The sequence below is a fragment of the Anolis carolinensis genome, chromosome 4, assembly GCF_035594765.1.
Source record: "Anolis carolinensis isolate JA03-04 chromosome 4, rAnoCar3.1.pri, whole genome shotgun sequence".
NCBI lineage: Eukaryota > Metazoa > Chordata > Lepidosauria > Squamata > Dactyloidae > Anolis > Anolis carolinensis.
Window position 1 is genome coordinate 130532813 of NC_085844.1, and position 21078 is coordinate 130553890.

Genomic DNA, 21078 nt, shown 5'->3' on the forward strand with positions numbered 1-21078 from the left:
TATTATTTGTGCCTTTGGAGGGAGTGTACTGGATTGTCTCTCCCCGTTTGCTTGTGATGTTGTGTGGCATTTCATACATAACCAAATTTCTGTAGACATAGGCAGATCTCTACAACCCCCCTTCCCTATATGTTCATTTGGCCTCTTCAAATTTGGTGAACAAATAATTGGATTTAATTTAATATATTTAGTATATAGTATAGAAGAGCTAGCCAAATCAGAAAATATTTGAATATGCATTATTTATACCTAGGCATTTATTACTGCTCTATCCTGCATCAAAAGAAGTTTGCATCCATGAAAGTTCAAGCAAAAATAAAAAAAAAACTAGTTAGTCTTAAAGGTGCTGCTATGCTTTCCCCCCACTCCCTTCTTTTCTCCTTTTAATCTTTTGTATCATTAGGCACAAACCATTGATTATCATGAAATTATGTTGAGAGCTTCTGGAAAGGCATGAATTACTTTTTAAGATCCTGGCCCATCGATTCCACTGATAGAAAGAGGAATTCCTTGGGTGAGTTTCCACTGAATGAAGTCTTTCTTTGTAGAAAAAGTCTGTCCTTCTGTTTTGGGGTTTTCATAGTGTTCATCACATTGTAAAATATGGAAAAGGAGAAATGTTGATGTTATGATGACAAACAAAATCACCCTCTGCATTTCAGAATGCATTATAATAATTTACACCTCCACCAGAGACTCGGGATATACATGTATACAGTAGAGTCTCACTTATCCAAGCTAAACGGGCCGGCAGAAGCTTGGATAAGTGAATATCTTGGATAATAAGGAGGGATTAAGGAAACATCAAATTTGGTTATGATTTTACAAATTAAGCACCAAAACATCATGTTTTACATCAAATTTGATAGAAAAAGCAGTTCAATACGCAGTAATGTTATGTTGTAATGACTGTATTTACGAATTTAGCACCAAAATATCATGATATATTGAAAACATTGACTACAAAAATGGCTTGACTAATCCAGAAACTTGGATAAGCAAGGCTTGGATAAGTGAGACTCTACTCTCTGTGTGTGTGTGTGTGTGTGTGTGTGTGTATATAAACTATATTTATATCCCGCCTTTCTCTACCCGAGGGGGACTCAAGGCAGCTTACAAATGGTATTTATACAGTGCCTTGGGCATAAAACACAGAAATATAAAAAGGAAAACAGACATAAAACATAATTAAAATACAATCCAATATGAGACACGTCATCCAAAGGCAAGGTCTAAATATATATACTTCCAGCCCTCTGTTTCATTGTGGATTAAAGTAGATAAGACATGAAACGAGTACACATTTAATACGTCTTGCTGTACAATTACCAGTTGTAGGAACGGGAGGAGAGATCAGGATTGAGGCTTGATGTGCAGAGTGGAATTGGAATTACATTTTTTCCTATGGAAATTTCTCCGTTTCCTATTTCAGAAAGACTTATATTTCTCCCTAAAGAAAAACCGTCTTTGGCCCTATCTATACCGCCATATCATGCAGTTTCTGAATGCAGATTAACTGCATCGAACTGGATGATATGGCAATGTAGACCCAGCCTTTGATGGCAGCTTCCTTTGTGGAATGAACAGCAGCAGGGCCCAGGAATGCAGTGGAGAGAGAGCGTCCTTCCACATTTTCAGGGGATCTGTTTCAGAAGGCGGAGGGAGGGCTAAACAGATTTTCCCTATGTGCCAGGACCTCGGTAGCTGTTATTTTTAAAAAACAGAAGCAAGATGTGTTAAAGTGAAAATAGGTTTTTTAACTTCAACTAGCTTGATCCCCTTTGTTTTTGTTTTATCCAAATCATTCCTGACTGCTTTGCAATCGGTTATTGCTGCTTTGTTTCCTAGTTCTGTATCTCATCATGCAGTCCAATCCTATTTCACGGGACTAACTTCCAGGTAAGATTAATATACACAAGGCCATCACATTCATGTTTTATATGAAGGCTATCCATTATTTATATTTTCTATTTCTTGCGTTTTAGCCACACAGCAACATTGTAAATAGAAGTTACAACAGCAAATTGAAAGAAGCCAATGGTTTTGCAATAAAAGAGATTATTATTATTATTATTATTATTATTATTATTATTATTATTATTATTATTTATACCCCGCTTTATCTCTCCTGCAGGAGACTCAAAGCAGCTTAACACAAAAGACAGTTAAATTATTGCTTTGATATTTGGGTTAGTTTCATAGCCAGTTTGTATGTTTGCAAACTTTTTTGTGCTGGTTAGAAGGCAAGAACAAAGGTGAGAGCAAAACCAATTGTTTTAATAGTACAGCCAAGGAATAATGTCAGATTTTCTCAACAAATTTTGTTATTCTGAAACATAAAGAAAAAAACACACCAACATGATGAAAAACATTTCACTTCATAGACCCAATATGTAGGAAAGTTCTGCATTTCCATCTCAAGTCTATTGCCATCGTAATGTACAAACACACGAATAATGTTAACAAAGAGGAACATTTTGACTTCAACAGAGTAAAATATAGGAGAGATAGGGAGATAGGGCGGAATATAAATAAAGCTTTATTATTATTATTTTTAAGTTATAAATTAAACTTAAATAATTCTCTTTGAAGAGCAGAGATTGGTGGGAAGCCAACAAGTACATTGCAGTGGTCCAATGGGTTAAACCCTTGTGCTGACTGGACTGCTGACCTGAGGGTTGGGTTGCTGGCCTGAAGGTTGCCGGTTTGAAACCTTGAGACTGGGTGAGCTCCCATCTGTCAGCTCTAGCTTGCAGGGACATGAGAGAAGCCTCCTAGCAAGATGGTAACACATCTGGGCATCCCCTGGGCAACATCTTTGTAGACAGCCAATTCTCTCACACCAGAAGCGACTTGCAGTATGTTCTCAAATTGCTTCTGACACAATTTTTTTTAAAAAGTACAAAGAACAAACAATATTTTAAGAGTGTCTTAATACCTTTAATCATTTGTGGTTGCCAAGAAATAAATTTATTACAGAATGCAAAATGTTATCCCATAATTCACAATTATTATTATTATTATTATTATTATTATTATTATTTTATTATGACACAGCAAACAAGATAGATATGCTGGATTTCGTATCACAAGTCGAACACTTCCCAGGTGTCTAGGACTGTGTGATATATTATTATTATTATTATTATTATTATTATTATTATTATTATTATTATTATTATATTTCTTACCTGCCTCTCCTCGTGGCTCAAGGCAGGTTACAACATAGCTAAACACACATAACCATTATATAAAATACACATATTAAAATGTATTTCTACAAAATACAGATATTAAAATACACAGAACAATAATTAAAATATAGTGAACACAAGATGTGAGTTTCAAATTTAAGATTAATATGCAAAATGGAACTAATGTTTATGGATACATCACTACCTAATGCTTAATTGATCCATAGTTGAGTATATTAAGATAATCTGGTAAAAAGACAAACAAACAAACAAACAAATATTGTTACAGAACTGGCACATTTAGTTCTGTAAAAATATTTAAAATGTTAAGCAATCTCATTTTAAACCACGCAGCACACACTGTTTATCCATGTTACCACACAGAACAAATAATACCGGAAGTAGGGAGTTTCTTAGCCATTTTTTCTTTGGAGGGAAAAAAATAAACAATTTTCTTAATAAGAAAAGGAAAGGGAATTCAGTTAACCATATAATGATCTTATGTAACTATCCATAATCAGCTAGCCCAACACCTAGTGTACAGATTTACTTGATCTGTTTCAGTTTTCTTTGACTCCTGCACTGCAGTAATTGTTGACTGTTGAGAATTTTTCTCCCTAAAGACAAGAAAGAAATAGGAAAAAGAAAGAAGAGTTAGCTAAATCGGGTTTATAAATGGGAACAGTGTCAACATTTCCCATTCTCTATCTAAACTTTTTCCATATTTCACATTGTATGAGACTTCACAAGTTAGTCGTTGCAAATGTTGAGCTTGCAAAACAAATTCAAAAACTCGACAGAAAGGGCCTGATAAGGAATGGTTTCTACAGAGAACGAGAGAAATATCTCTCTACCTAATATAAGTTAAGAAATAAAACTTCAAAATGACTTTGAGTTGTCTATATAGCAATATTTTTCTTTATTATGACTGAAATTATATTGGATAGTATCAACTGGAGTAAACCCACTAAGGGCCCATCTACACTGCCATAGAATGCAGTTTCAGACTGTATTATATGGATAGTGTATTTATTTACTTTTTATTTACTTAGTTTTATATCCCACCATCTCTCTCCCTTGTCGAGGGACTTGGAGAGGCTAACATACAGCAATATACAGCAGCAATTCGATGTCATTTCACATAAATCACATAACCGCATCAAATTCAAAATACATATACAGTAGAGTCTCACTTATCCAAGCAAATGGGCTGGCAGAACCTTGGATAAGCGAATATCTTAGATAATAAGGAGGGATTAAGGAAAAGCATATTAAACATCAAATTAGGTTATGATTTAAAAAATTAAGCACCAAAACATCATGTTATACAACAAATTTGACAGAAAAAGTAGTTCAATACGCAGTAATGTTATGTTGTAATTACTGTATTTACGAACTTAGCACCAAAATAGCACGATATATTGAAAACATTTTCTACAAAAATGCATTGGATAATCCAGAAGCTTGGATAAGTGAGACTCTACTGTAAATGAAAACTCATATACCGCAGTAGCTGCAATGAACATCATTATATAAGTCTACACTCATCATATAATGAGACCCCATCTACACTGCCATGTAATGTAGTTTCATTAGGCAGTTTTAACTGCATTGAATTACACTATATGGTAGTGTAGACTCATATAATGTAATTCACAACAGTTAAACTGAAATACGAAACTGCATTGTATGGCAGTGTAGATGGGGCCTGAGATTCAACCTCCATTGTATGGCAGTATAATGTAGTTTAACTGCATTGAATTAGGAGCCCCCAGTGGTGCAGTGGGTTAAACCCTTGTGCTGGCAGGACTGAAAACTTGAAGGTTGGGTTGTTGACCTGAAGGTTGCCGGTTCGAATCCAACCTGGGGAGAGCGTGGATGAGCTCCCTCTATCAGCTCCAGCTCCATGCAGAGACATGAAAGAAGCCTGCCACAAGGATGGTAAAACATCAAACATCCGGGTATGCCCTGGGCAACGTCCTTGCAGACAACCAATTCACTCACACCAGACGTGACTTGCAGTTTCTCAAGTTGCTCCTGACGTGAAAAAAACTGCATTGAACTGCATTATATGCATAATATTGCAATGTAGATGGAGCCAGAAGTAAACCCAACTGACTCAGGACCTCATCATATTGAGGTCAACATTGCGGGCGATAGCGGTGGGATTCACCATGCATTGTGACGAATCCAGCGGGCAGTGTGGGGAACTTGTCGTCCCATAACCCTCATAGCCCCTTACCTATCCCACGGGGAGAAGCATCAACTCACAGCTTCTCCCTGTTCTTCTCAATGAGAACACGAGACATCTCCCATGTTCTCCTTGTTCCCTTTTACGACACTTTCACCTCAGTTCAGGGACAGCGCCACATTGGAAGTAAATCTATGTCATCTGATAGGATCTGGTGGGCTCTGTCCCTGGACTGTGGGGAAAGTGTAATATTGCCAATTTTGACCGTGTGATGAAGTCGTCAGTGGGCCCATGTAGTTGGAAGTAACAACAAGATTTAGAACTGCATCAACACTCTTTCTACGGTTTCGCCACCATCACTAGCATGGTTGGTGGGATGCAAAAGAGTGGCTCATTTGGTGGCTTCCCTAAACTTTAGAATTCCTTTCACAAAGATGCCAGAATGCTCCTTGTTTTACGTCCGGTGACATGATTAAACCATTCTATGTGTTTTAAACATTTACTTCAAGAATGGGCAAGGTTTTTTTTTTTCGTGTCAGGAGCAACCAGAGTTGCTTCTGGAGTGAGAGAACTGGCCGTCTGCAAGGACATTGCCCAGGAGATGCCCGGATGTTTTGATGTTTACCATCCTTGTGGGAGGCTTCTCTCATGTCCCCACATGGAGCTGGAGCTGATAGAGGGAGCTCATCCGCGCTCTCCCCGGGTAGGATTCGAACCTAGCAGCCTTCAGGTCAGCAACCCAACCTTCAAGTCACAAGGCTTTTATCCCCTAGGCCACCGGAGGCTCCAATGGGCAAGGTGGTGCTGTGTTGTTGTGTTAGCTAACTGCTTATAAGACCTTTTACCTTATTGCTTTTCATCCTTTTATTCTAAGCAGAATTGCTTTAGTATTGTAACCAGCTCAGTCAGGCCCGTAGCCAGGATTTTGATTCGGGCAGGGCTGGGATTTTGATTCAGGGGAGGGAGCTGAGTCTGAGTGGGAGAGGATCTACCCTAGCAAACCTTTTGTATCATCATCCCAATACCCCCATGCATATAGGATATATTGAGCATGGTGATCAGATCATGATATGAATAAACATAACAGTTTAAATAATAAATGTAAGGCCTTCTCACAGACACCCCCCCCCCCCCCGGCTACATACCTGAGCTCAATCCTATTTTAGTGTTTATTTTTGTTTATTTTTAATTGTATTGTTTGTGCATTGCTTTGGGTACCAGTCTTTAAAAAAAGTGAAATAATAATAATACAGAAGAGTCTCACTTATCCAACATAAACGGGCCGGCAGAATGTTGGATAAGCGAATATGTTGGATAATAAGGAGGCCTTAATGAAAACCCTATTAAACATCAAATTAGGTTATGATTTTACAAATTAAGCACCAAAACATGTTATACAACAAATTTGACAGAAAAAGTAGTTCAATACTATGTAGTATTGTACCAATACTATGCTATGTAGTAATTACTGTATTTACGAATTTAGCACCAAAATATCATGATGTATTGAAAACATTGACTACAAAAATGTATTGGATAATCCAGAACGTTGGATAAGCGAATGTTGGATAAGTGAGACTCTACTGTACCACAATATTTTTTTCAGCGTCCTTTTGGCTTTTGTAATATCTTTCTCAACATCCCCACCGCTGTGATTGTGAAATTGTAATAGTGTGCCAAATTCAGTCAACAGTTTTAATAGTATTTATTACATCAGCTATGACATATTATCACTTCACTCAATCATAGTGAGGGGTAATTTAATACACATGCACATTCCCTAGATGAAAATTTAGAAAACAATTAAATGGTAATAAGCAAGCACCCCAAAGCATTGTTCCAAACCAGCCTGAAGGCCTTCAAGTTTTCAGTTTAACTTGTTTTTCCTTACCAGTACTCCATTCTCCTCATGACACCCTTTTGATCCTTTAAATATTTTCCTCAAAATATTACAATTTTTTAAATAGCAGATTGGAACAGCAACTTTTTGTCATGGAAAAAAAGCATTAATATAATAAAATAATGACAGAATCATGCATGACCATTATGTACTACGTAGTACTTGAACTATGATGTTACGTAGTGGATTCTGGTGTGATCCCTCTAACCTTTCTTACTGTTATGTACCATCGTTGAATAGCTCCACACGGTCAGGAAGTTCTTCCTAATGTACAGGTGGAATCTCCTTTTCTGTAATTTGAAGCCATTGCTCCAAGTCCTAGTTTCCAGGGTTGCAGAAAACAAGCTTGCTCCCTCTTCCTTATGACATCATTTCACAGGATGATAATGTCTCCTCTCAACCTTCTCTTCTGCAGGCTAAACACACCCAGCTCTCTAAGCTGATCCTCATAGGGACTCATGGTTTCCAGACCTTTGATCATTTTAGTTGCCTTCCTCTTGACACGTTCTGACTTGTCAATATCTCTCTTGAATTGTGTTGCCCGAAATTAGACATTGTCTAATATGATTCAGCCCATTTTTAAAATAAGAAGTGTAGCCCAGTCTCTCCCATCCACCTCCCCAGCTCCAAATCACATACAATTTTTTTAGTAGTGAATTTTCATTCAATATTAATAATGTTGAGAAATGAGAGAGACAGATCTGGAAATTTCAATAACTGCAATCATATTGGTAGAGTCGAACAACAACCTGTCACTCAGAGAGTCCTTCATATACAAGGTGTAGCAGAGAAAGGGGGAAAAAGTTCAGTATTTACACTTACCCCCCCCCCCCCCCAAAAAACACCTTGTCATAACAAGATATGCGGCCTACGGATGGAAGAGAAAGTTAGAGTGATATAGGAAATGCCTCCAAAACATGAAGTCACCATAATTACATATTGTGCCTAAACTCTTACTGATACATCAATATAAGCATACAAAGGTTCTTAAGTCTTTCTCAATTACGTATGTGCTCCTGAAATCCCATTTTGACTCTTAGGATTACATCCCACCCTTGGTTTGGTTTCTGTTCATCTTATCTGCTGTTGTTCATTGATATGAAACCACACTCTCATAGTAACAGTAGAAGTCTTTCAGTTTAAGTTCATTATTTAAGTTCATTATTATCTTTTACCACCAGGATCCTTGCCAGTTTGAATAGTCTGTGCTGTTCTGGCATTTAGGTTATGTCTCTTTGCTCTCGGTATTACAGTAGAGTCTCACTTATCCAAGACTCGCTTATCCAAGGTTCTGGATTATCCAATGCATTTTTGTAGTCAATGTTTTCAATATATCGTGATATTTTGGTGCTAAATTCATAAATACAGTAATTACAACGTAACATTACTGTGTATTGAACTACTTTTTCTGTCAAATTTGTTGTATAACATGATGTTTTGGTGCTTAATTTGTAAAATCATAACCTAATTTGATGTTTAATTGGCTTTTCCTTAATCCCTCCTTATTATCCAAGATATTCGCTTATCCAAGGTTCTGCCGGTCTGTTTAGCTTGGATAAGTGAGACTCTTTTGTATATTCATGCATGCACAATGCTTTGAAAGGTTCTAATACGTTTCATGCCAGCCACTCTGCCATGCTGCAACTAAAATTGTATTTGTTTGATGGATTTTGGTTGCCAAGCTGCCCTGGACATATGTCATGAGAACATGACCCAAGAATCCTCAACTCCAAAAAAACCACCACTACCACCAAAACAGTTTCTTTTAAGAAATTCCATTATACTCAGAAGTGACAATTCTTCTGTGCAAAATGTGATCTTCCAAATGGCTTGCATGTGAAATTAGATATACTTACTACCATCGTCACTTGTATGGATTGCTTTTTGATTGCTCTCTAACTTAGGGCAGTTCTACACTGATCCACCTAAATGGATTTGAGAATTTAGTGTTTTCACAATTTTCTCCTTTGTATGCAGTGCAATGTGTGCACATATGAATTAAGAAGTGTCAGTTGAAATGGCAGCTTTTATACCCAGGGCATTATTTTCTTTTCATTCTTAAGCAAGTCTATTTTTGAAATTTATTTTATCTATTATGTGAACATATTATATAATTTATATTTCTCTCTTTGCAAGAGTAGCATCGTTCAGTCATAGAACTGGATTCGAAATTGTCCTTTGGATATATGTTTAGGGTACATGTTTTGTTACATTCACTTGTTGTATACATGGTGGGAAAATAAAAATAATAATGTGTAAACACCTGTTCTGAATGAAATAAATCTTCTTTTTGTTTGACAGCTCCCCGATGTGTTAAAGTTTACTTTCGTATGTTTTCGCCTTCAGTGGGTCAGTCCTGTTAAGCCTAGAGCAAAGAGTCTCCTGCTGGAGCCAAGGGGCTGGCTGGACAGAGTTGTCATGTGTCTGCCTGTCTACACTTGCTGTGCAGAACATCCTCTCACCTGTACAGCAGGCACAGACAGGCAGTCACATGACAACCCAGCCTGAAATACAGCCAGCCAATGGGAGAACCACTCTGACTTGACCATCTTCACCACATCACTTCTGGATCCCAGTATGTTGGCTAAGAATCAAAAGCATGTATATACTATAGTTGATTGCCAGTTTGTACTGAATTTTGAAGCAAGTCAGAGATTTACAATACCAACAAAACACAATAAAACCTTCTGCTGTGATTTTTTTTTACTGTGCTTTTTATAGTCCTCTTTATAGGTAAAGGTAAAGGTTTTCCCCTGACATTAAGTCTAGTTCTGTCCAACTCTAGGGTGTGGTGCTCATCTCCATTTCTAAGCTGAAGAGCCAGTGTTGTCCGCAGACACCTCCAAGGTTATGTGGCCGGCATGACTGAATGGAGTGCCGTTAACATCCTGCCGGAGTGGTACCTTTTGATCTACTCACATTTACATTTTTTCGAATTGCTATGTTGGCAGAAACTGGGGCTAACAGTGGGAGCTCACCCCGCTCCCCGGATTCGAACTGCTGACCTTTCAATCAGCAAGTTCAGCAGCTCAGCGGTTTAATCTGCTGCGCCACGGGGGGCTCCATAGTCCTCTTTATAGTCCTAGTGATTTATGTAGCTCAATCTGAAATTTGCTTTGTGGCACAATTGCAAAAGGGGATGGTGATAATTTTTAGGTACAGTAGAGTCTCACTTATCCAACACTCGCTTATCCAACGTTCTGGATTATCCAATGCATTTTTGTAGTCAATGTTTTCAATGTATCGTGATATTTTGGTGCTAAATTCATAAATACAGTAATTACAGCATAACATTACTGTGTATTGAACTACTTTTTCTGTCAAATTGTTGTATAACTTGATGTTTTGGTGCTTAATTTGTAAAATCATAACCTAATTTGATGTTTAATAGGCTTTTCCTTAATCCCTCCTTATTATCCAAGATATTCACTTATCCAACGTCCTGCTGGCCCATTTATGTTGGATAAGTGAGACTCTACTGTATATGTTTCTGCATCTCTGAGCAATTTGGGAACAAATTCAAAGTTAATTCGTATATCATTCACTACAAATCTAGTTGCCATGCACTTAGAAATTGTCCTGAAGTGGTGAGAATTTAATCGCCCAACTTCCACCCATTCCTGGGAAGGCAACATGGGAAGGCTCCTATGTTGTTGTTCCAGTGGTGTGCACCGCTTCCTCCCCCTTTTTGGCACAGAGCCCGACCAGAAATCCCTGTGCGTCTTGTGAAGGGCTTTGTGCTGAAAGTGGAGGGGAAGCAGCATACAACAGACAAATTGGCCCGTGTGATGAGATAGTAACATAGGCGAGATGGTCTGGTTTCCCTTCTGCAATTACTACTTGAGAGATGGTATGTCAATGAGACCAAGTAGAAAAGCAGGTTCTTCAATGAAAACCTAGGTGTACCTCTTGGGGTGTGTGTGTGGGGGGAAAATCTTTCAAAACCACCCTGTTTATTAGTCCCAACTAGAGAAGATACATTTATTCAGTCAACATATAGATAAGTCCAAATGATTCAGTGGGTCCCTTCTAGTCAAGACTAACAACGGAATTTAGGCCTCTATCACAAAGTAACTGATAGTGGCAATTCCTGCTTCCATTTGTCATTCATAATGCTGCTAGATATGTGATATTCATGTCCTATGTAGTAAGTGGCTAGACACTGTTGAATTTGCTGGAAAAAGAACATTTTCAGAGCCCACAGATTTTGAGGTCGGCCTGCTATAGAATTCTACAAGACAAGCTGAAAAGGGGGAGGAATCAGTGCACACCACTGCAGCAGCAACACAGTTATTTGGACAATGGAATAGACAGCATGCTTATCAAATTTGCAGGTGAAAACAGATGGAAGGATTCCATCATCCAAGTAATTACAGTAATAAAGATGTTGAACAGCATTGGGCACAAGGCACAATCCTATGCACCCCACTAGTTATTTCGCCCAAGTAAGTAAGTACTAGTTACTTCTTCCCAGGATGAAGAAGGCCTTTGGGTACGGCTGGTTAACCAGTTCTCCTGCTCTGCCCAATCTAAGGCAACTTCTTCCTCCCTAATAAATTTAAAATAGAACAGATACCTGGGCCTTCTGCACAAATTCATCTACCAAATACCCTTGTTAGTCTCGCCCATACATCCCACTCCTGTATACTGAGCTCCAGAATGGGTGCAGTAACTGTACTGAGAACTAGTAGCAATAGCTCCTCCCTCGACTGAGAGACCTGCAGTTGACCTGAGACTATTCACACCAGAGCAACACAAACCTGACAAGCAAGCAAGTGTCCACACAAGGCACATAGACAAACAACTTTCCCTTCAGAAATACCTAACCAAAATGATTATCTGAGACTGGAGAACTATGTGCAAGAGATTCCAGCTCACTCTATGCAGTCTCTTCCACCAGACCCACACAAACATTTCAGTTTGTCTTGCCTCTTCATCTTGCATTGTAGCTTTATAGATAGCTAGTGGCAGTTTTTCTTCATGAACTCCCACTCATGTTGGGTGCCTTTTTCTTTTAGCGTTCTAGCCAAGGGATGATGCCTCATACTTCCACTGGTGGAGCTGCTCCAATATGGCTCACAAATGGGACATTGAAGAAGGAGACAGAAGGCCTGATCCTTGCAGCCCAGGAGCAAGCCATCAGAACAAATGCAATTAAGGCCAAGATCGAAAAATCAGCTGATGACCCAAAATGCAGACTGTGCAAGGAAACCGACGAAACCATTGATCATCTCCTCAGCTGCTGTAAGAAAATCGCACAAACAGACTACAAACAGAGGCACAACTATGTAGCCCAAATGATTAATTGGAACTTATGCCTCAAGTACCACCTGCCAGCAGCAAAGAACTGGTGGGATCACAAACCTGCAAAGGTCGTGGAAAATGAGCACGCAAAGATACTGTGGGACTTCCGAATCCAGACTGACAAAGTTCTGGAACACAACACACCAGACATCACAGTTGTGGAAAACAAAAAGGTTTGGATCATTGATGTCGCCATCCCAGGTGACAGTTGCATTGACGCAAAACAACAGGAAAAACTCAGCCGCTATCAGGACCTCAAGATTGAACTTCAAAGACTCTGGCAGAAACCAGTGCAGGTGGTCCCGGTGGTGGTGACTGGGTGCTGTGCCAAAAGATCTCAGCCGGCATTTGGAAACAACAGACATTGACAAAATTACAATCTGCCAACTGCAAAAGGCCACCCTGCTGGGATCTGCACGCATCATCCGAAAATAGATCACACAGTCCTAGACACTTGGGAAGTGTTCGACTTGTGATCCAGCATGTCTATCTTGTTTGCTGTGTGATAATAATAATAATAATAATAATAATAATAATAATAATAATAATAATAATAATAATATAATCAAGATACTGTGGGACTTCCAAATCCAGACTGACAAAGTTCTGGAGCACAACACACCAGACATCACAGTTGTGGAAAAGAAAAAGGTCATTGATGTCGCCATACCAGGACACAGTTGCATTGACGAAAAACAACAGGAAAAACTCAGCCGCTATCAGGGCCTCAAGATTGAACTTCAAAGACTCTGGCAGAAACCAGTGCAGGTGGTCCCGGTGGTGATGGGCACACTGGGTGCCATGCCAAAAGATCTCAGCCGGCATTTGGAAACAATAGACATTGACAAAATTACGATCTGTCAACTGCAAAAGGCCACCCTACTGGGATCTGCGCGCATCATCCGAAAATACATCACACAGTCCTAGACACTTGGGAAGTGTTCGACTTGTGATTTTGTGATATGAAATCCAGCATGTCTATCTTGTTTGCTGTGTCATACAATAAAATAATAATCATTTATAACCCGGCTTCATCTCCCCGAGGGGAGTCGGAGCGGTTCACATGGGGACCGAGCCCAAGAATCAAAAGATAAAAACAGAACACAAGGAGGATTCATCAGCTCAGCAGTATGTTCTCAAGTTGCTTCTGACACGATATAAAAAAGCTCAATGACATGTAAGTTTCTTGGCAATGCCAACATTGAGAAGGCCACAGGTTCCTCTTCACTTCTTTTTAAAATTTCAACAGGCCTGTATGATCCTTTCTCTCCCACAAGTATGTGCAAATGGTTTTTCCTCACAATCTAGCAGTCTCACGGCAGAATTTTTTTTTGAAGTGCCATTGTTGCATTGATCTTTTGCTATATCATTTGCTCCACAAAATTATGAACTGCACTTCATTTCAGCACCATCTTGTGGCTCCCAATAATATTTGATCTAATTCTTTAAAAACAAGGATTCTGCTTGGAAGCACTCATTGACATACTGTATTTCTTTGATTCTAAGATGCCATTGATTGTAAGATGTGCACTAATTTCAGTGCCACCAATAGGAAAAAAGTTTTGTTTCTAAGGAAAAACAGCATTTTCTTATATCTTTTAGATATCTTTTCAGATGTCATGTTTTAATTATCCTGCTTATGCAAATTTTCTTACATCATTGAACTTAGCTCTCTATTTACAGTCTCTTTTGTTATATTTTATATATCTGGGATCATGTTAGATAACCAGCTCCTGTTACTTCTTGGCATCCTTCTATCTTGTTTATTTTGCATCAAATGTTCTTTTTGGTAATTATTGTTAGTGTAATGTTCATTCGACCCTCTCTCCACATTTCCAAACATGGAATGAAGATACTGCATTAATTGAGTTGACATATGTAAATATGCTAATTACTGCTGCAGCCTTAGCTATTAAATGTAGTTGGTGTTCCACTCAGTCAAATCTCCACTTCTTATCATTGATTGGCTGGATTCTTGATGTTTGTAATTTTTTTCCTTTCTGCGGAGGCAAGTAAAATTGGCGCTCTGTCCCCTTTCTCTTATGAGTGCAGAAAAATCAGGGAAAACCCATTCTAAGATGTGCCCCATTTTGAGATGTGTTTATATGGGTAAAAGAGTGCATCTTAGAATCAAAGATATACAATTCTTTAAATGTTAACAGATTAATTCAGATAAAACAGATAGAACATCTGGTGGACAAAAAAGGCTGAAGAAATCCAAAACCTGGTAGATACCCATGATGCTCAGGGATTTTTTAAAGCCACCAAGATCATCTACAGACCAAGAAATCACGGCGTACACTCTCTACGCTCATCAGATGGAACCAAACTTCTGAAGGACAAAAAATCAACAGCACTATGTTGGAAAACGCACTACCACAACCTTCTGAATCGCAGCTCTAACGTGGCCGAAGAGGTTCTCCCACAAATCCTACAACAACAAATCAGGGACGAGTTTGCAGCACCGCCTGGTCTGGAGAAAGTCAGCAATGCCATCAGTCAACAAAAAAATAATAAAGCCTACGGACGTGATGGGATCCCTGCCGAAGTCTTCAAAGTGGGTGGACCTGAGTTGACACATTAACTCCACCAGATCATTGAAAAAGTGTGAAATAAATAGTACTCATGTGAATATTCTATACTTTATTAATTTTCAATAAGAACAAATGGTAAAACATATAACAAGGTGAACATAAGAACACACAGTAAAAGTAAATAAAGTAATTTACAGTCCTTATTATTCCCTCCTCCCAATATGCAAAGAATTAATTAAGGCAAACCCATACTAAAACTTACAAAGTCCTGGGTCCTTCCAGGCACAGTTTCATTTCAGAGCAAATCTCCCAGATATATAAATCAGGGTATCAGAAGTTACATTGGATATTTCACTACTTGTGAGATGACTACAGAAAGCTGAAAATATAGAAGAAGGATGATCTGTGGCAGGATAGGTAAAGGTTTCCCCTGACGTTAAGTCCAGTCATGTCTGACTCTGGGGGTTGGTGCTCATCTCCATTTCTAAGCCGAAGAGCCGGTGTTGTCCATAGACACCTCCAAGGTCATGTGGCCGGCATGACTGCATGGAGCACCGTTACCTTCCCGCAGGAGCGGGATATAGATTAGAAGTTTTTAAAACCAATAACATGTCCTTCTGCATTTTCCAAAAGCCTTCTTAGGACAAGACTCTCTCAATGAAATCTTTGCCAAAATATGTGTTTGTTTTCTTAGCACGTCCCAAGCTGAGTTTAATTTTTTGGATTTTGGAACATTTTGGATTTCAGATTTTAAATAAGGGATGGTGAATCCATATTACCATATTCTCCAAGTAAGTGCATTAAGAATATCTAGGTTTAAACTGCACATTTACAGTTGCATTGGATAATGTATTAAAGTTTTCAGAATGACGTGAGAATATTTTGAAACATGGAAGGGGGAGGGGAGGGGAGAGGGAAGGGACGGGGAAAGAAAGAGGAGGGAGGGAGAGGGAGAATGGGAGTGGAAGGGGAGGAGAGAAAGGAGAATGAGGGAGGGGAGGGAGAGGGAGGGGGAAGGGTGAGGAAGGTGAGATGGAGAGTGGAGAGGGGAGGGCAGGGAGGAAGGGGAGGGGAATGGGAGGAGAAGGGGAAGGATGTAGGAAGATTGAACAGTCAGAGCTTTGCCACAACTAGCCACACATCCCATCATATAGCCAGCTGGGTGTGAGGAGGGTGTAACTTTGGCTGAAATCTTTGCTTCACCCCTCATTCTTGTGGGGCTTGAAGTCCAAGCTGTGCTCCTGCAGAAAGAAACAGGCACAAGGCATTTGGTACTGAAACGGATGGTTCAGCAAATCTTTTTCTTCATCAGAAATTTCATAACGTAAGAAAAGTCAATTCCTTAGACAACATATGAACATCACGACCATGGACAAATTCCTAGGACAGGCTGGCAGAGAGAGAGTGAAGACACTCGGTATGATCAATGATATTCTCACATAAATTTTTACTTAAAAAAAACTCTGTTAAAAGAATTGAATCAAAGTCCACTTTATAAAGTGCCTTGCATTTTGTTCTTCAGATGTATCATGCTTTGTTATGCTAAATGAAATACAAAGGGAAAAAAAAGAACAGTTTAGCCCCGATATGTCCCACAATATTATCAATGCATCTCAATCATGTTAAAATTGTGACAAACGCAATAATCTGTACAGGAACAAACTATGAACATTGGAAAATGTGTTTTTGATTAAAGTCTCTGGAACATGCAGAGGACTCCATAATTCTTATCCCTACTCTAAATTCTTAACCTTTTCAATATAATCTGTTCAATGATCCAGAGAAGGAAATGCAAAGGCAAGTGAATAAAAAGGAATGCTAGAACAAACTTTGTATTATGCTGCATTTGACTCACATGAAGGAACCACTGCTGAGGAACAAGGGGTGACCAAGGAGCTCTGATTTCATTTTGAAGCTACATGAAATCTTCTCCTGGTGAAGTCCTATGTGGTGAGGCTCCACATAAATGCCAGGAGCTGCTGCTGAGCGCTCAAAGAGTCCGGAGGAACCATCCTCAACATAGAGTCCGAGATCCAAGGAGACTGTGGTCAGAACTTTGCTCACAGAAGAGACTGAGGGGTGACTTCTGTTTCAAAGCTGGGCAAGGCATTTAATTTTTTACCAGATGATTAAGCTTAGGCCTTCCCAGATTACTCCACATCATGAGAAGGGGAGCAAAGGGAATGGGGAGGGAAGAGGGAGGGGAGGGGGAGGAGAAGGGAGGGGGAGGGAAGGGGAGAGGAGGGGGGAAGGGAAGGGGAAGGGGAGGGAAAAGGAGGGGGGGAGGGGGAGGGGGAAGGGGAGGAGGAGGAGGGGAAAGGAGGGGGAGAGCAGGGGGAAGGAAGAAAAAAAGAGAGAGCAGAGAAGGGGAAAGAGAAACAGATGAAATAAAGAAGAAAGTAGAAAGAGAAAGCAATGTAGACGGAGGAAAGATAAGAACAAAAGAGAAAAGAACAAGCGATGAGAGAAGGGGAAAGATAAGAGAGAATTAGGAGAAAAGAGGAAAAAGAAGAAACAGAGAAATAAAAGAAAAGAGAAAAAAGAGACATAAAGAGATAGAAATAAAAAGAAAAGAGATGACATGAAAAGGGAGATATGAGATGGATGAATCGTGTGAGATGTGCCTGGTGTATGTGATATGTGTGAAAGGTGTATGGTGCAGGTGAGATATATGTGGCGTGTGATACGTATGTGGTGTGTGAAATGTGCGGTGCATGTCAGATGTATGTGAAGTGTGTGTTTGTAGTGTGAGGTATGTGTGGTGTACAATGTATGTGTTGTATGTGATGTGTGAGTGCTGTAGTATGTGAGATGTAGGAAGCTATGATGGGATGCAATAGGAGGGGGAGAAGGGGGAGGGAGAAGGGGCGGGAGGGAGGGAAGGGGGAGGGGAGGGGGAAGGGGAGGGGAGGGAGAGGGGAGGGGAAGGGGAGGGGGAAGGGGAGGAAGGGAAGGGAGGGGAGGGAGAGGGGAGGGAGGGGGAGGGAGAACGGGAAGGGGAGGGGAGGAAGGACAAGGAGGGAGGGGGAGGGAGAGGGAGGAGGAAGGGTGGGGAAGGTGAGATGGAGAGTGGAGAGGAGAGGGCAGGGAGGAAGGGGAGGGGAATGGGAGGAGAAGGGGAGGGATGGAGGAAGATTGAGCAGTCAGAGCTTTGCCACAACTGGCCACACATCCCATCATATAGCCAGCTGGATGTGAGGAGGGAGAACTTTGGCTGAAATCTTTGCTTCACCCCTCATGCTTGTGGGGCTTGAAGTCCAAGCTGTGCTCCTGCAGAAAGAAACAGGCACAAGGCATTTGGTACCCAAACAGAGGGTTCAACAACTCTTTTTCTTCATCAGAAATTTTATAACATAAGAAAAGTCAGTTCCTTAGACAACATATGAACATCATGACCATGTACAATTTCCTAGGTCAGGCTGGCAGAGAGAGAGTAAAGACCCTTGGTATATAATCAATGATATTCTCACAATATGTTTTTGCTTTTAAAAAAAACTCTGTAAAAAGAATTGAAGAAAAGTCCACTTTATAACTACATACATTATAAAGTGTCTTGCATTTTATTCTTCAGATGTATCATGCTTTGTTGTGTTAAATGAAATACAGTAGACTCTCACTTATCCTTGGATAAGCGAATATCTTGGATAATAAGGAGGGATTAAGGAAAAGCCCATTAAACATCAAATTATGTTATAATTTTACAAATTAAGCACCAAAACATCATGTTATACAACAAATTTGAGAGAAAAACTAGTTCAATACGCAGTAATGTTATGTTGTAATTACTGTATTTACGAATTTAGCACCAAAATATCATGATATATTGAAAACATTGACTACAAAAATGACTTGGATAATCCAGAACCTTGGATAAGCGAGTCTTGGATAAGTGAGACTCTACTGTACAAAGGAAAAAAAGAAAAAAAAACCAGTTTAGTCCTAATATGTTTCACAATATGATCAATACATCTCAATCATGTTAAAATTGTGACAAACGCAGTAATCTGTACAGGAACATACTATGATCTTTGGAAAATGTATTTTTTGATGGCAGTCTCTGGAACCTGCAGAAGATTCTATAGTTTTCATCCCTACTCTAAATTCTTTCTTTTCTAATATAACCTATTCAATGATCCAGAGAAGGAAATGCAAAGGCAAGTGAATAAAAAGGACTGCTAGAACAAACTTTGTATTATGCTGCATTTGACTCACATGAAGGAACCACTGCTGAGGAACAAGGGGTGACCAAGGAGCTTTGATTTCATTTTGAAGCTACATGCAATCTTCTCCTGGGAAAGTCCTATATGGTGAGGCTTCATATAAATGCCAGGAGCTGCTGCTGAGTGCTCAAAGAGTCCAGAGGAACCGACGTCAACATAGAGTCCGAGATCCAAGGAAAATGTGATTAGAACTTTGCTCACAGAAGAGACAGGGGGATGAGTTCGGTTTCAAAGCTGGGCAAGGCATTTAATTCTTTACCAGATGCCTAAGGTCAGGCCTTCCCAGATTACTCCACATCATGAGAAAGGGAGCAAAGGGATTGGGGAGGGGAAGGAGAAAGGGAGCAGAGGGGAGGAAGGGAGGGGGAGGAGGAGGGAGAAAAGAGGGAGGGGAGGGGAAGGGGAAGGGGAGGGGAGGGGGAGGGGAGGGGGAGGGGAGGGGAAGGGAGGGGGAGGGGAAGGAAGGGGGAGGGGAGGGGAGGGGGAGGGGGAGGGGGAGGGGAGGGGAGAGGGAAGGAGAAATAAAAGACAGTGAAGAGAAGGAGAAAGAGAAACAGATGAAATAAAGAAAAAAGTAGAAAGAAAAAACAAAGTAGGAGGAGGAAAGAAAAGAGCAAAAGAAAAAAGAAAATGGGACAAGTGAAGGGGAAAGATAAGAGAGAATTAGGAGAGAAGAAGAAAAAGAAGAAACAGAGAAATCGAAGAAAATAGAGAGAAAAAGAGAAAGAAAGACATAAAGCAATAGAAATAGAAAGAAAAGAGATGACATGAAAAGGGAGATATGAGATGGATGAATTGTGTGAGATGTGCCTGGTGTATATGATACATGTGGTGTGTATGTGGTGTGTGATATGTGTGGTATGTGAGACGTATGTGGTGTGTGAAATGTGCAGTGTATGTGAAATGTATGTGAGGTGTGTGTTTGTAGTGTTAGGTATGTATAGGTTGCTTACCTGTAACCGTATTTCTTCGAGTGTTGATCTGTGAAATTCGCACATATGGGTTTCAACTGCGCCTGCGCAAGACTTCGGAACATTCTAGAGCTTGAGAAAGCAGCAAATTGGTGGTAGCCCCGCCCCTTCTCCCCATACACAATATAAGCCCAAGGGCGGGGCTACGCCTCAGTTCTCAGCCGCCAAGATAGCAACTGAAAACAAGGCATGACACACCGGGGAGGACGGGCGGGGCTGTGCGAATTTCACAGATCAACACTCAAAGAAATACGGTTACAGGTAAGCAACCTATACTTCTTCTACGTGTTGTCTGTGAAATATGCACATATGGGTCATGTCACGCAGGAAAAAAGCACAGCTCTGCCAAAGGCGGCATCTTTCTTCGCCTGGACATCCAGCTTGTAATGTGCTGCAAAGGTGGAAGGCATCGACCAGGTAGCCGCTTTACAGATGTCCTCTAGAGGGACGCCACGAAGGAAGGCCTGGGAAGTAGACAGCGCTCTGGTAGAATGTGCGGCAATCCGGGTTGGAGGTTCCTTGCCTGCCATTTGGTATGCCAGGCGAATGGCTGATGTAATCCACACAGCCAAGCGTTGGGTTGTCACTGGTGTACCTAGGGAAATTTTCCTGTACTTAAGGAAAAGCCTAGGCGACTTTCTATACGGAGCAGTCCTATGGATGTAAAAGGAGAGGGCTCTTTTAACATCCAGAGAGTGTAGGGCTAACTCCAGTGCAGAGGACGGTTTGGGGAAAAAAAGCCGGCAACACTATGTCTTGGCACA

General features: G+C 40.2%; 2 long non-coding RNA genes and 1 other non-coding gene across 3 annotated transcripts; 2 read left to right on the forward strand and 1 right to left on the reverse strand.

Annotated features, from left to right (window-relative positions):
* The first annotated feature begins 1921 nt into the window (after positions 1-1921).
* On the forward strand, positions 1922-15221 carry LOC134298258 (uncharacterized). The gene is made up of 2 exons (XR_010005233.1): positions 1922-10184; positions 12304-15221. It is a non-coding gene; the product is annotated as an uncharacterized LOC134298258 (long non-coding RNA).
* Positions 9694-9788, forward strand: mir214 (microRNA mir-214). Its single transcript, NR_129922.1, has one exon. It is a non-coding gene; the product is annotated as a microRNA mir-214 (primary transcript).
* Positions 15218-17367, reverse strand: LOC134298259 (uncharacterized). Its single transcript, XR_010005234.1, has 2 exons — positions 16979-17367; positions 15218-16364 (listed from the first exon to the last, which is right to left on the reverse strand). It is a non-coding gene; the product is annotated as an uncharacterized LOC134298259 (long non-coding RNA).
* Between the last annotated feature and the right edge of the window lie 3711 nt (positions 17368-21078).